Source organism: Periplaneta americana, chromosome 4 (assembly GCF_040183065.1).
Source record: "Periplaneta americana isolate PAMFEO1 chromosome 4, P.americana_PAMFEO1_priV1, whole genome shotgun sequence".
NCBI lineage: Eukaryota > Metazoa > Arthropoda > Insecta > Blattodea > Blattidae > Periplaneta > Periplaneta americana.
The window spans coordinates 13,123,236-13,140,632 of record NC_091120.1 but is presented as its reverse complement, the minus strand read 5'-3'; the positions used below and the strand labels follow the sequence as shown (position 1 = coordinate 13,140,632).

The 17,397-nt window shown below is 36.0% G+C and overlaps 1 non-coding gene across 1 annotated transcript; it reads left to right on the top strand.

The window, feature by feature from the left end:
• Nucleotides 1-16,902: 16,902 nt before the first annotated feature.
• On the top strand, nt 16,903-16,974 carry TRNAY-AUA (transfer RNA tyrosine (anticodon AUA)). The gene has a single exon. It is a non-coding gene; the product is annotated as a tRNA-Tyr (tRNA).
• Nucleotides 16,975-17,397: the final 423 nt, after the last annotated feature.

Here is a 17,397-nt window from a genome sequence, read left to right as displayed (position 1 = left end):
AGTAACTGTGTTTGGCAGATAACCAAAAAATATTTACGTTTGAGACACTGAAAATGTATTTTGTAGTACATTGTAATTCGGTACTGTAACTGCACTTCCTAAAGACGACCAATAGGATAAATTAAGAAATTAAAATTGCTACATGTTTATTTCCACCATTAACACTGTGTATAATTAAACACAAATGCCTATAAAAGACAGGAGAATAAATGCTTTTCACATTCTTTTGTCATTGTCATTGTGTAATGTATATATACTTTCAGAATGTACATATGTGTGTTTCCCCCATACTACCGTACTCTACTCTAAATAGCAACGTTGTTACCTCAACACATCTCTACCTTTAACTACCTGCAGCGAGTCAACAACCTATAGTACATGCACAGTAAACTTATTGTATCGGGTCCAAAGTCTCGAACCCTGGTAATGTACAACCCTTGAGTTCATCAGTGACTTGTACCTGCGAGCCTTACGTGCTCTCCATAGCACATACGGGCGATGAGGTACGCTTGCGCTCTCCTTGACATCACTGGTATAATGCGATACAAATTTGCTAAGTGCATTATAACTTATAACAGAATCGAGGAAACAATTTGAAAATACTGGGCATGTGTATTACACATTATTTTCTGGACGATCGTCATTTAAATAAATTTATTTTTAATTTTGAATATTGTATAAATTTGCTTGATAAGTAAACATTTCTCCTACAACATTTTTTTGAACGTAGTTATTTTGTTTTATTGTAACACAGTCACTGTTGTTTCTGGTAATGAAATTTCCGCTAAACTGGAGAGTTAGCACGGTAGGTTTGAACGGTGCCGTTACAGTTACGACCAAATTCAACTAAATATACAATGTTGCCAACATAAGAACATGACTTTGGTCTGTGGTGTCGTTAGAAGGAGAAATTTGTTTCTTTTTCTCTCTACCTCCTTCGTTCTGAACATTACTGAGAGATAGCACCACTGTGAAACTTGGACTCTCACTTTGAGAGAGGAACATAGGTTAAGGGTGTTTGAGAATAAGGTTCTTAGGAAAATATTTAGGGTTAAGAGGGATGAAGTTACAGGAGAATGGAGAAAGTTACACAACACAAAACTGTACGATTGTATTCTTCACCTGACATAATTAGGAACATTAAATGCAGACTTTTGAGATGGGTAGGACATGTAGCACGTATGGGCGAATCCAGAAATGCATATAGAGTGTTAGTTGGGAGTCCGGAGGGAAAAAGACCTTTAGGGAGGCCGAGACGTAGATGGGAAGATAATATTAAAATGGATTTGAGGGAGGTGGGATATAATGATAGAGAATGGATTAATCTTGCTCAGGATAGGGACAAATGTGACGGCAGCAATGAACCTGCGGGTTCCTTGAAAGCCAGTAAATAACTAAGTAAGTATATAACAGCAAAGGGCAAACATCTGTGCTTTCAGTGAGATTTGAAGCTGCACAGATATTAATTACAGTAAAATGAGACTTTACAGTTCACTGTGGGATGATAGCTGTTCTGCGTATGTATGAATATATCATTCTGTCAATAAATGTGAGCCAGTATGTAAGCCAACTCATGTAATCTTGTCAATCCAGCGATCTTTTCGGTTCATTAGTTAATAATCCATCGTAATACAGATCATTTTAACCTAATACAATGAACTGACCTAATCTACCTTATGAATGTGATTTCATTTGGAATAATTTATGCCCCTCCCTTGAATACACGCGGTAAAACAACTGTATGTTCTTCCTTGTCGTAACGAAGTCTGTTATATCAAGAAGGAAAATACATTTTCAAAAAATTATATTGACTACTACACTTTTACTACGTCATACTACTTTTGACCAATAAAACGGTACGAAAGGACGTCTTTCAACCAATCATGGCTGCTTATCGCACAATTTTATCGTGTCCCTAGCATTTGTTTATTTTTATCACTACCCTAGCATTTGTTTCTTTGTTTGCCAACATTTCAAACTGCACTGGTCTGGACGTCAAAAAACATAAAATTACAAACCACTCCAGTCGATGCACAGCACTTTCAAATATGACTCGCATTGGCATTCAAGAACAAGAATTAATAAAGATCACTGGTCTTATATGAAGAGCACCTTTCAGAAATCCTGAATAACTTGAGGGATACACCATGTACATCAACGAGTTCACTTCTTTTATGCACACGTCCAATATAACATCAACTGAACCACCAACCACTAAAACATTCAAATTTGAAAATTGTACTTTCAATAATTGTTTCTTTTAAAATTATTCATGTTTTTTTATTTCATCATCGTTAATTAAAACATTTCTTGTTTATTTAATCATCCCTACTTAAAACTTTTCTAACACTTGTGTATATTATTTAGCTTATGTTTGTTATAGCTTCTGCTATATGATATTATGGATAGTCACGTATCAGAGATTGTTTAATACTAAGATTTATTGAAAATCATCTGTCAAGTACGTTGATTACTGGGATCCGGATGATTGAAGTGGAGTGCAAATGTTTTAATAAAAATGAAACTCAATCAACAAAGCCTTCTTGACTAATAACCGTCCACAGAGTTCAATGAAGATTCCATAGTTGGCACAACTGATAACAAGAAAACGTAATCATAAAACACTACTGCCATATACCGTAATGTTGAGATGGTACAATAATACATTTGAAGACAGTTATATTTTCGTAAGCCAATTAATATTTTATTGTATTGGAGTAGTTTGTTACTTCTAATCTTTATATTCTTTCTTCTGATCGTGTAATAGTCAATTAAATCCCACTCGAGTTTTGATTTTCTCTAGATAAATCAAAACCTCTAGCGAGATTACTGTTGATAACTTAATTATCTTTAACAGAGGTGAAAAACTGCTGGTTTGTGGGATTATTTTGTGCTGCCCGATACTTGTTAAAAATTGAAATATTGTTTGTTATTAGTAGTAGCTAAAGTAGTGGTGTTGATGCCCCGTCTTCCACCCAGGCGACCCGGGTTTGATCTCCAGTCAAGTCGTGATCGAATTTGTGGTAGAGAAAGCAGATATTGCAGAGGGATTTTCTCGAGGTACTCCAGGTTCCCTCAATCATTCCAACAACTCCCTTAACCTCCTCCTCATTTTATCTACCATATACAATAGTTAAAAGTAGAACGGGGTGAATTCTGGGGGTAGTATTGTGCTCCTGTATTTGATATTTTATCAACAGTAATCTCCCTAGAGGTTTTGATTTATCTAGAGAAAATCAAAACTCGAATGGGATTTGATTGACTGTTACACGTTTAGAAGAAAGTATATAAGATTACACGAAATAAAGTACTCTAATATAATAAAATATTAATTGGCTTACTGAAATTCTATTTCAATAATGTTAGCTTCACAAAACGTTTGAACGGAGCCGTCATTTTCAGTTGACTGTCTATGGGGTAAACAAGTGACGATCGCAGAGCATGTTTTACAGTACCGTAAATAATTTGCAGTTTGAAATGTTGGCAAACAAAGAAACAAATGCTAGGGAAGTAATAAAAACAAACAAATGCAAGGGAAGTGATAAAATTGTAGCGATAAACAGCTATGATTGGTTGAAACACATCCTTTCGTACCGTTTTATTGGTCAAAAGTAGTATGACGTGGTAAAAGTGTAATAGAAAGAAAATTATAGTTGAAATTCTCAGAAAAACTCTTAACGCAAATATAAAAGTAAACTAGAAATATTATTTATTCACCAAAAAATCAATTTGTTGTCAGTTCTCTGTAAATAACTTTTAATTTTAAAAGAAAACAAAAAGTATATTCAAAATTGCTCTGTTTATTAGGGAACAATTTAATTTTAGCGTAGCGGGTAGCAGCTATTTTGAATATTTAAATTGAACTTTTAACTACATTTTAAGGAATTGAAAATAGACTCCAAATATTTAAGAAAAAACTACGGTTTTAATGATTTAAAAAGCAATTTCCTAAGAGTTATATCTACTGAGAAAAAAATGAATATCAGTGATTTTCAATACTCAAAGCTGTATCTACCCCCTTAAGGCAGTAACATGTCTGCCAGGAGGAAGAAAGACGGTACTCCTTCAAGAGGAATGGAGAATTAAATTAAATATTGCACCTGATGAATGTTAGGAGTGGATTGAATTATTGGTAGATTCTATGATTATTCTTTGCTTTTACTTATTTCAGTAGTCTACAGCAGGTACAATATGAAGCATAGAAAGCGACGCAGGATAGCAATGTTTTATGCATGTAGGTGGGGATGCATTAAGGTATATGTACACCCACAAAACGCAAAAAATGATGAAAAATTAGAATTTTCAAAATGTAACTATTTTAATACAGAATTTTCTCCCATTTAATTTGATATAAAACATTTTCGACTTATGCCTTATGTTTTTTCAGATAACTAAGTCCCATTTTCCAAAATGCTGCATCATCAGCTACGGTCACTTACTTTTGGAGTGCATTATTTTTGGAGTGATCTTCGTAGCAATCAATCCCCTCGTCCAGCATTGCTTGTAAAACAAACTTCTTTCTAGTCCCGAAATAGATGTATAGATATCTGGGCATGATCATTAGATTGAAAAAAACTTTTATACATAATGAAGTAATTTATAATCTTTTACTGTTAGTCATAAAACTGTAAATTTGTGTGTCAATGATGTTGTATGTCATTTTAATAAGAGTCAAAAAGTAGAAATTACAATTCTGAGGAGGATGGGCATAAACCCTGGGACAAACACCATCGCAGGATTTGTTGCATCAATGGAAATAGGGACAAAAATACAAAAAAAAAAAACATTCAACACCTGAAGTTAAAACAAGGCGGAGGTATTTGAGTGGCAGAAAGGAGCTTAAACTGGACCGACAAGAAGGTGCTTAAAGGGTGACATATGACGATGGATTCTTCTAGGCTCTGAAAGTTTGTGGCTCATTTCCTGTAAATAGTAATTTTAGAATATTTAATTCTTTTAAACTTGATATCTCAGCCAAATATGGTGATACCAAGAAGATATTGGTGTCATTTTGAAGCTTGAAATGTCCCCCAGTGCCTGACAATGAGTAAAATAACACTAATATAATTAATAATTATATATGGATTTTTTACATGTTTTATGCAACATAAAATATTATTATATGTTACATATATGGTAATATTTTATTAATGTAAATAAAATGAAAAAGCTCTATTTATTTATTTATTTATTTATTTATTTATTTATTTATTTATCTATTTATTTATTTAATAATAATAATAATAATAATAATAATAATAATGATTTATTTTAGCTGGCAGAGTTAAGGCCGTAAGGCCTTCTCTTCCACTCAACCAGCAGAAAGTGTATATACATATGCATGAACTTACAAAGAATTCAACAATTTGATTTAGATGAGAGTTACATGTATACAAGAGTTATTTACGAATTAAACAACAAAATACTATGAACTATTAATTAAACACTGAAATAAACTGTGTAGCAGAATTAAACTAAAATACATAGAATGTTAATATATTTCAAATGATATTAGATAATAGAAAGAGATTATTATGAGACAATTTTGAAAATGCAGCACAATCAGGATGATGTCTAAAGAAAAAAGCAACAGTGTAGTCAGTAATATTTTAAATCAGTATGATTGGAGTGAAATGCTAATAAGGTTATCTTTTAAGCTGTTCTTAAAGGTGTTTGTTGTCTTGCAGCCCCTAATACTTTGTGACAAGGAATTCCAATGACGCGAGGTGGATATTGTAAAAGATGAGGAATAACAAGATGTTCTATGAAGAGGTATATTTAGCGTGCCACAGATAAGTGATCTGGTATTTACGTCGTGGTTAGAATATAGATAAGAGAAACGAGACGAAAGGTAATTTGGTGTTGAGGTGTGCAGAATTCGAAAGAGTAAAGACAAAGACTGTAAAGTTCTGCGTTCTTTAAGTGGGAGCCACGAGAGACTTGCGAAGGACGGTGATATATGATCATATCGTCGGATGTTGCACACGTATCTGACGCACATATTCTGAGCTCGCTGTAACTTGACTGACAGTTCAGAACTTAGATCACTTAACAAAACGTCACAATAATCGAAGTGCGGCATTACTAGGGTTTGTACTAGGGTAAGTTTTAAATGTCAAGCACTAAAGAATAGTTTTAGCTATAAAACAGTGAAAAAACTGTGGCTCTGTCTTAAAAACTGCGTGAGCTATCATGTTTCAAGTTGCATGTCAAAATTATAAACAAAATAATGTTTATAAACAATTTAGACATAATTTCAAGGGGATCTGTTCACTCCATTCTCTCTCTGGTACCAATTTACAGAGCAAAATTATACAAAACAAAATTTTTTGTATGAAAAGGTGTACATATACCTTAACATTGCATTACTGCCTGCCCTTCCCCCAGCAGGTGAATGTCATTTCTCTGACTCTTGGGTTAACTGCCACGTGGCCGGGACGTGGATGACGCCATAAGCCGGGATCAAAGGCTTACGATCGCGGGCATTTGCGAGCTTGAATTCCCAGGTGCCAGTTATTCCCCTAAGCAGTTTAGGAACGTACATTATTGTATAAATCCCAACATTACTCTCAAATTTGTCACCCCATTTTCATTTAATATTACAATAAAAGTTTTAAAACCTTCTCCATTCCTAATCTCAAACTCCAACTTCACACTGACGTATTTTAGTAGGGAGAGTTAATACAACAGATATAACACCGAAGACCTTTAATTAATAATGGTCGTTACTGATCCTCAAAGGAATTAAAGCAGGACAATCGTTCGCTCTTATTGTGTATAAAGTCTCGGTAACTTCAGGCAGGCTTACTTCTTGAAGCGAGAAGGTCTAGACCAGGCCTGCACAAGATTTGCGCTCTCCGAGCCGGCTCACAGCTCATGAGCGGAATGCAGATATTAGCTGCGCTCTGTATAAGATGGACTGGAAGAAGGGGTGATCTCGTACAAAATATACACAAAAGGAAGTACTATTACGAGTGTTTATGAAATGAATTCCCGTTCAGTGTTTGCAAAACTATCTTGGACTATTATTAATTAATAAAGAAATATTTATTTTACAGAAGTAATAGAAATTCTATAGCTACTTAAATATACAATATCATTTTGTTATATTTTTGTTTATCAGTACATCAAAACGAGGTTTTATGCTGTTGGCATCTGAAAGGAACAGTAGCCTACTGATCGTAATGAAACATCAGTTACAGATGTTCGATGTCTGCCTTTATTAAAGTTGATTATAGAAAACAGTTGCTCACAAATATAAATGTTGAGCCAAACATAGCAACCATTTTCATAGCCAGCTTGTGTAGTCGTGGATATTATTGCTAATGTTTAGTCTTGTAAAACTCAACCAGGCTAGTAGTATTATTCAAACGATCTTTAGCCCTTAGGTCACATTGAAGATCAGTAAGTTCCAGCTGTAAATCGTTAAATGTTAAATGTTATGTTCTGTCTTATAGATTCCTCCATACTGTACTGTAGCAGTAGGTAAGCAACGTGAAACAGTTACTGAGAATAGGCCTACACACTGCACTCCACTAGATAACTGAGTGGTTGTTTTCCTCTCCTCTACCTATAGCAAGTCTATGTCATTCTGACGTATCTTCCTCTCCCTTTCGGCGAGCGTTAAACACAGCTCTCCCGCTCCGAAGGAGCGCACGCGCTCGTTGAGCGCTGTTTTTGCAGGTATGGTCTAGGGGATGGTTTTTGTGGCTTGGTCTCGCCAGGGGAGGGGGCCATGTAATTTGAGGAATATCTATTAAGGTCTGCTAATATGATATATAAGTTGAAGAAAAATCCTTCAAAACATCTTTGTATTTTGAGGACAAGGCACGAAATATTAAAAGGCAGATCATGCAACATTTTACACGAAACAACAAATTCTTCCCACTTTTCCCAGACTTAGGACTGGCATATTGGTGTGGTTAAAAATGTTCCTGTTTTGAAACTTTGTCCCACGGCTGCTTCTGTTCATTATGTAAGCAATTAGAGAATGATTGTTTTCTCATCTCGAGCTTTTCAGAAATCAGTAGAACATGCCTGTACAAACGGAGCTCAGTGAGCGGAAATATACGTCGGAATGACGTAGGCCTGCTTTAGGTAGAGGATAGTCCACGCAGCTATCTGGTGTAGTGTGTATTATCAGTAGCTATTTCACTTTGCCTATCTACGGCTACATAATGGAGGAATCTAAAAGACGGAAAAGTGATCATCAGGCAAATTCTTTCAATATTGCATGGGAAAATGCTTATTTTTTCACAGCAACTGGAGTTAATACTTATCTGCTACAAAAGGTTGAAAGAAAGAGGAAAACATAATATAATACGTCATTACTAGTCCTCATATAGAGATACGATGGTTTTGTTGGTGAATATCGCAGTAAAAAGGTTCAGGAGTTGAAAGTAGCATTATTACATGAGGTAGGGTTCGTTAGAATTAATTAATCTTCAACAATTTAAATATCTCTCTTCAGGGAAAAGGCCAGCTCATTATTGATATGTTGAATAAATTACGGGATTTCAGTCGCAAACTTACACTTTTCATAAGTCAGTTTCGGGAAGATAATATGGTTCACTTTCCAACGATAGAAACTGCTTGTGATGAAGCTATGTTAAACGATTATGTGCAAATATTAATTGAAATTCAAAATGAATTTAATTCTAGGTTCCAAGATCTTGTCTTAATTGGAAAGACGTTTAAAGTTATCATAATAAATTCCTTCAACACCAGTTGAAACAGTGTCACACGATCTACAGCTCGAACTTATTGATCTTCAATGTGGCCTAAGGGCTAAAGACCGTTTGAGTAATACTACTAGCCTGGTTAAGTTTTACAAGACTAATGCTCAGCAATAATATCCACGACTAAACAAGATGAATGTGAAAATGATTGCTATGTTTCGCTTAAGATTAATATATGTGAGCAACTGTTTTCTACAGGGACATCATTTTATTTTTACTAACATTTTTAATATTAACCTGTCTATACCTTTAGAGAACCGGAAACACCGCTTGATCCCCCCTCCAAGACTGGAGTTCGATGATACTGGCGTAAAACACAGATCACTCTACTAGGTATAGGAAGGAAGAAAAGTAGTTCATCCATTTACGTAAACCAGGAAATATCGCGATTTTGAGTTTGATAATTTTCATTAGGTTTTTCTTTAATCAAAGTACAGTACTGTATTAAGAATAAGTGTTTTTACTCACGAAGTGAGTTATCCATGCGAACGTATTCATTATGCAGTGTAAATTATACTGTCTACAGCACATTAGCGTACAATATAGAGAAAGAAGTTAAATTGAAAAATAATCATAATATGAATATTTAAACACAATTTTGAAAATGGTGACCGTTCATTTCGATAGAGGCTTCAGTTCTTTTGTGCATATTATCGCACCATAGACTATTGCATCTAATTCCAATTGCCAGTTTCGTCCTTCGTACTAGTAACTCATGTTGAAATAATTCTGTACCTACTCTACGTACTGTAAATTGAATCTTCACTTCTGCCCGACCCGAAAATATAAAATTACTCAGACATGCTATCTACTGTCCGTCCAAGTGGTTATGCCGCAGGATTGTTGAAAGGGAGGAAATCACGTGACAGTTAATTACTTAACGAGGCCCTTTTATTTAAGTTAAATTAAACAGCTGTATAATATTACGTAATCGTCCAATTCCTAAGAGAAATTAATGTTTTCAGAAAAGAGCTAAGACAGCCCAGCTTTTACAGAGGGGTGAGCAGAAGCAGGTGGGGGAAATCGGGATGCGACGTAGGCAAACGGACAGTACCTGTGCGAAAATATGATTCAATATTGAAAGCTCTTTCGTCACTGGAAAATGCGAACATATTTCTGGAACGTACTGTACTCAGTAACTCAGTACTGCTTACTATCTGCGGTCTTGGTTCTGTGTGGAGTTGGAACTTCATTAGTAGAAGGGGTGGGAGTGAAGTACATTCAAAAACTCATGTACAATAAAAATTGAAGTAAAAATAAAATGATGTCCCTGTATAAGCAACTTTAATAAAGGCAGACATCGAACATCTGTAACTGGTTTCATTACGATCAGTAGGCTACTGTTCCTTTCAGCTGCCAACAGCATAAAACCTCGTTTTGATGTACTGATAAATGCAAATATAACAAAATGATATTGTATATTTAAGTAGCTATAGAGTTTCTATTATTTCTGTAAAATAAATATTTCTTTATTAATTAATAACAGTACAAGATAGTTTTGTAAACACTGAACGGGAATTCATTTAATGAACACTCGTACTAGTACTTTTGTGTACATTTTGTACGAGATCACCCCTTCTTCCAGTCCACAATTATACAGAGCGCCGCCAATATCTGCATTCCGCTCTCGAGCTATGAGCCGGTTCGGAGAGTGCAAACCTTGTGCAAGTAATTAATACTTAGTGCTCTTGATAAAGCTTTTCTTAATCATAATCTTCCAGTACAGTGCATAATTTCCTATATTAACCTTTCATGCTCTTTGATGAAAGTACTGGTAGGCCTCTGACTTTCTTAGGATTACTGGATTGTGGCCGGATATTTTTCGCTATCTTCAACATTGAGACACACAACAATTTTCTCTCTATCTACTATTACGCTGATCTTTCAATTTTCTTTGACTTGTCCCTATGGAATAGTTTCGTAAAGTATAGACAGTCCTTATTTATTTTCTATGTTGGGATTTTCTGGGATAATAATGGAATCGAAACGACCTCTAGATCCCTAAAATATTGCAGGAAATGGAAGCCATTAGTATCAAAAACTTCCGCCATAGTAAAGCGTAAGGAAAACAAATGACAGTAGCTTATTTATGGATTATTTTGCAGTTATCTTTGCAGAATGAAGTGCGCAGTAAGTTTTGGCAAAGCTATGAAGTGTATTTTCTACAGGGACATCATTTTATTTTTATTAACATTTTTAATATTAACCTGGCTATACCTTTGGTTTAATGGTTGAGACGCGGAAACACAGTTTGTTACCCCCTTCCACGATTGCAGTTCGATGATACTGGCGTAATATACAAACAAATCACTTTACTAGGTATAAGAGGGAAGAAAAGTAGTTCATCCATTTACGTAAACTAGGAGATATCGTAATTTTGAGTTTGATAATTTTCATTAGGTTTTTGTTTAATCAAAATACAGTACAGTATTAACAATAAGTGTTTTTACTCACGAATTGAGTTATCTATGCGGACGTATTCATTATGCAGTGTATATTATACTGTATGCAGCACATTAGCGTACAATATAGAGAATGAAGTTAAAATGAAAAATAATCATAATATGGATATTTAAACACATTTTTGAAAATGGTGACCGTTCATTTCGATACAGGCTTAAGTTATTTTGTGCATATTATCGCACTATACACTATTGCATCTAATTCCAGTTACCAGTTTCGTCCTTCATACTTAGTAACTCATGTTGAAATAGTTCTGTACCTACTCTATAAAAGAGTCCTGACGTAAATTCAATCTTCACTTCTGCCCGATCCGTCCAAGTGGTTATGTCGCAGGATCGTAGAAAGGAGAGAAATCACTTTATAGTTAATTACTTAACGAGGCCCTTTTATTTAAGTTATTTTAAACAGTTGCATAATATTACGTAGACGTCCAATTAATTCCTAACAGTAATTAATGTTTTTAGAAAAGAGCTAAGAAAGCCTAGGCACAAGTTTATACAGTGGAGCGAGCAGAAGTAGGTGGGGGAAATCGAGATGCGACGTAGACAAACTGACGACAGTACCTGTGCGAAAATATGATTAAATATTGAAAGTTTTCGTCACTGGAAAACGCGAACATATTTCTGAAACGTACTATACTCAATAACTCAGTACTGCTTACTAGTATATGTGGCCTTGGTTCTGTGTGGTGGACAGTTGGAACTTCATTAGTAGAAGGGGTGGGAGTGAAGTAAAAAAGGTAAAAGGTATCCCCGTAACATGCCATGAAGGCATTTGGGGGGCATGGAGGTAGAGCCCCATGCTTTCCATGACCTCGGCACTAGAATGAGGTGGTGTGGTCAGCACCACGCTCTGACCGCCTTTTACCCCCGGGAAAGACCCGGTACTCAATTTTATAGTAGGAGGCTGAGTGAACCTCGGGGCCGTTCTGAAAGTTTGGCAACGAGAAAAAATCCTGTCACCACCTGGGATCGAACCCCGGACCTGGTGGGAGTGAAGTACATTAAAAAACTCAGGTACAATAAAAATTGAAGTAAAAATAAAATAATTTCAAAGGCATATTGGTTCCGTTAAGTTCAATATTAATTGAAAAATGAGTTCTATTCAGTCAATACTTAACATAAAACAAAATAAAACATCTTATAATAACATTTACACAGATTTAAAAACAAACAAAACAGAGTTTTGCTGTTACCTTGGTTCACACACGCCTCTTTCAACACAGTGATTCTTCACACATCTTGGAGGCTTTTTGCTATATTCTATTCTCTGTTTTTAAGTGATATTACAGTTGTAACTTTGGTTTTTAACGTCATATATCAAGTGTTCACTTTTTTATAACATGTTCCATTCGACCTACACGACCTGAAGATGCCAATCAAAATTGGCGAAAATGTTTGTTTTTAAATCTGTGTAAATGTTATTATAACATGTTTTATTGTGTTTTATGTTAAGTATTGACTGAATAGAACTCATTTTTCAATTAACAATAAAATGATGTCCCTGTACTTACAAAGACAACATACAGTATTTTTTTTCTTCGATACTGCGTAGAGTTACAGAGGAAGAAACAGAGAGACGAAGGAAGGAAGGAAGGAAGGAAGAAAAAGAAGCTGGAACCGGAAGATAAGATTGAAGAGAGGATGAATAGAAGAACGAAAAGACAAAAAAGAGGCGATAAAATGGAACATCGCTGGCGTGATTTCTACTGAATATTCTGTATTAATATGCAGACCTATTGTGGTTTTCTTTGCCTTGGAGTCATAGCAACGGAATTTCATTTTATGATTTTCGTGCAGTATATGACTTGGCATGGCCCCCTGCCTTGCGCCGCCACTGTACGCATAGCTATCGACACAGCAATAAAGTTCAGCAACACCACACGCGTGGTCTGTAACTGATCTCTGCCTGTGATTAGTAGAGGCCTCGGAATTTTAATGCAGCATTATACCCCTGTGTGTATGCAGCACCGCACGTCTATCTTGTACTCTCGTTTATGGCTTAAGGAATGTTGTGTTTAAATTTTCGCTTTGAATATCTTTTTGTGTTTTAATGGTCAGTACATATTCATGACGCCCCTGCTATTTTCCGCTCATTTTGATAGTTATCAGGTTAGAATTTGCATGAAATTATGTAGGAAAGTTCAGTCAGTTAGTGTCATGGTGAATGCCTGTCACTGATCGGAGTTTACGTAATTTTCTGGGATTAACTAAATTTGAGTGTAGCGAGCGTGGCATTGTTTGAAATATAAGCGCATCTAAAATACAGAGGTTTAACAACGTAACCGTAAGTTCTTTACCGGCTGAATTGTGTGCAGCACAATATTTCGGTCGGGCCTTTACCTTAATTTATTACTCTATTAACACACTCTATTGACTGTGCACGTGACTCGATGTAGCTCCATAGCTGATTACATGCAGCGAAATGGAACAAGTGGCCTGCGCTGCTAATGGAAGGGCAATTTGGACACGGCAATCGCGGAAAAATGGAATTTCATTACTAATCTGTACTCCATGTTGCATCACGTGGAAAATTAGTACACACGACTTCCTGTTTGTTTCTATCCAGCCACATTCCGCATTCTTGCTTCACAGTTTATGTGAATTGCTGTACACGTTGTGTACATACACGTAATGTTCATTTGAGAGTAGCGCTCCAACCACTAACAGTTGGCGTTTATGGTGGACAATGACAAGATTTGGACAGATTTTCTTAAATTGATATTTATGAACAACAATATACCGGATATATTATATTAATGTACCGAAGTACATACAGGGCATATCAAAAATCCGGTAACACTTTCAATATTTTATTACACAAAAACTACTAACGGATGTAGGTAAATAATTCTCATTTTTAAATAGAACTATAAATGATTGGAATGACCTACCTGCAGCGGTCTTTGAGGGCTGTCCTTCCTTAAGGAGTTTCAAGAATAATTTAAAAAGTTGTGTATCAAGTGCAAATTAAAATTAAGGTGACATTTAACATTTAATTTTTTAAGGTGACATGTATTTATCTAGCCTGACGAGTTACTTCCTTGGTTTGAATTGTAAATTATTTAAAAATAGCGTGTAAGAGGGCCTTAGACTAGAAATGTTTAGTTTAAATGTAGTTCTGTTTATAAGTATGCATAAGGATGTAATTATTTGACTTATTTGAACTGTTGTATCAGTGAAGCGAGGTGAGTCAGTGAAGTTATGGTTTTACAGTGCAGTGAATAGTTCCGATCAGTGATAATTTATAGCGTCAATGAAATGTGTTCTATAGTGTCAGTGAAATGTGTGCTAAAGTGTCAGTGAAATGCGTCATAGTGCCACTACAGTGAGTGAGATGAGAATAAAGTGAAAGACTATTGAAACTGATGTAGGGCCTATACATAATTATGTAGGTTATAATGTAAAATTAGGTATCTTATTTATGTTTTATTATTATTGTGTTAAATTATATTGTATATTCCTATTGTATTGTGTATTCTTATTGTATTGTGTATAAAATTGTATTGTATAATTGTATTGTGTATTGTAAATTTATTGTGTATTGCTTATCATTTTTTTGTGTATTGTTTATATTGTGTATACCACTGCCACCGGGTGCTTGCCCACTTGCAGTGTAAATAAATACATACATACATAGCACTTTCAAACACACGTCACTTTAAAGTCAAACTCTCAAAGTTCTGTTTACACCTTACTAGAGTTGGGCAACACGATTCTTTTTCAGAAGTCGATTCCAGCGATTCAATCACACATTACGAATCGATTCTAACGATTCGTTCACGATTCTTCTCAGTCTGCGATTCCAACTATTCTTTTGAATCGTCGCAAGACACTTTCCTTTGCAAACCTCACCACAGTTCTTCTTTATACTGTGACCATACGTAGAACAAAAACGTTCTACATCTCTCGCATAGATGGCATAAGAGGCGAGACATTGGATTGTCTCTTTCTCATAGGCTGGAACCATTCAGCACGACCTCCATTAGTCTACAAAATTACCCAAGATAATGTCTCTAAATTATAATTTATCAACTGAATTTTATGAAGTACATTTTTTGCATTACATCTCTATTTAACTATGGAAATTTCAGGTTTGTGTTCATTATTTTCCATACTTAACAAATGCAGTATTTTGATTTCACTCTCGCTCGGGAGCATTCGGCACGGTTCGGAAATGTCCGTTGACAGGTTACATCAAACAACTAATAGAATCGTGGGTTACGATACCATGCCGATTCCTTACTATTTTTTTGAACGACGATTCGTTACGATTCTTTTGAACGACGATTCGTTGATACCACGAATCGATTCTTACGATTCTTTATTATTAGTCGTTCGAATGAACGATTCGTTCACGAATCGACCCAACTCTACACCTTACAGAGATTCAATGTGTGAACCACGAGTGACTCGGCAGATGTCCAAACGAAAATCAAACTCTTCCCATACCCTTTTCAACATATCCTCTGTGACCGTGGCGGCAGCTTCTCGAATTCTGGTTTTTAGTTCCTCTAAATCACGTGGCAAAGGCGGTACAAACACACACTGTCCTTTAGTTACCCCCATAGGAAAAAGTTACATGCAGTCATATCGGGTGACCTTGGTGGCCATGTCATGAAACATCTGTCTCTTACGATGACTTATTCAGCCGCTTAATTTTCAGCGACGAAGCGACATTCCATACGAGTGGGAAAATTAACAAGCACAACTGTCGTGTTTGGGGTACACAGAAACCTCACAGAATCATTGAACATGAGCGTGATTCACAAGAGGTGAATGTTTTCTGCGCGTTGTCACAACGAAAACTGTACGGACCTTTCTTCTTCATTGAGGCTACTTTGACTGGACATTCATATCTGGACATGTTGGAACAATGGTTGGTGCCTCAACTTAGACAAGATCTCGACGACGATTTCATCTTTCAGCAAGATGGGGCTCCGCCATATTTCCACAATGCAGTTCGTGCTTACCTGAATACGGAGACGTCTGATCGTTGGATAGGACGTGCTGGAGTAAGGGACAGATGTTTCATGAGATGGCCACCAAGGTCACCCGATATGACTGCATGTGATTTTTTTTCTATGGGGGTTTCTAGAGGACCGTGTGTTTGTACCGCCTTTGCCACGTGATTTAGAGGAACTAAAAACCAGAATTCGAGAAGCTGCCGCCACGGTCACAGAGGATATGTTGAAAAGGGTATGGGAAGAGTTTGATTATCGTTTGGACATCTGCCGAGTCACTCGTGGTTCACACATTGGATCTCTGTAAGGTGTAAACAGAACTTTGAGAGTTTGACTTTAAACTGACGTGTGTTTGAAAGTGCTATCATTAGTAGTTTTTGTGTAATAAAATATTGAAAGTGTTACCGGACTTTTGATATGCCCTGCATGTTTCCATACAGATATTCTGCGTCATCGTATGATGAAAGAGGAGTGGAATGGAGAAAAATTCTCTCCGGCACCGGGATTTGAATCCGGGTTTTCAGCTCTACGTGCTGATGCTTTATCCACTAAGCCATGCCGGATTCCTATCCCGATGTCGGATCGAATCCTCTCAGTTTAAGTTCCACCTCCGCACATATGTGGGCATCGTCCTACGTTCATAGACATCTATGACATAGTGCAGAGGGCAGGCCTCTAGAGGGAACCCAAGAGGTGGAACTTCAACTGAGAGGATTCGACCCGACATCGGGATGGGAATCCGGTGTGGCTTAGTGGATAAAGCATCAGCACATAGAGCTGAAGACCCGGGTTCAAATCCCGGTGCCGGAGAGAATTTTTCTCTGTTCAACTCCTCTTTCATCGAACAATATACCGGGTTTTCATTTCAAAACTTCCCACTCTGAATAAGTATTAATTAAATTTAATTTAATTTAAACAAAAACATGTCAGTTTAGGTATTGATGGGGAGTTTAAAACTAGTCTTAATTACAATTTAATTTTCACCACCTCACCCCTCAATTCTCTCTTTGTAATTTCAAAATGACACATCTATATTACAATACTTAAATCTGAAAGAGTATTCAATTGAGGAGATACTGGTGAACAAGTGACAACCATTCTACAAAACTTTCTACAAGAAATTGAAAAATGGAACAAAAAATGGAGAACAGTCATGAACACAAATAAGTCATCAACAGTAACATTCACATACCTCAAAAAAGAAAAAGCACTTCCATTATACCTCAACTGTTC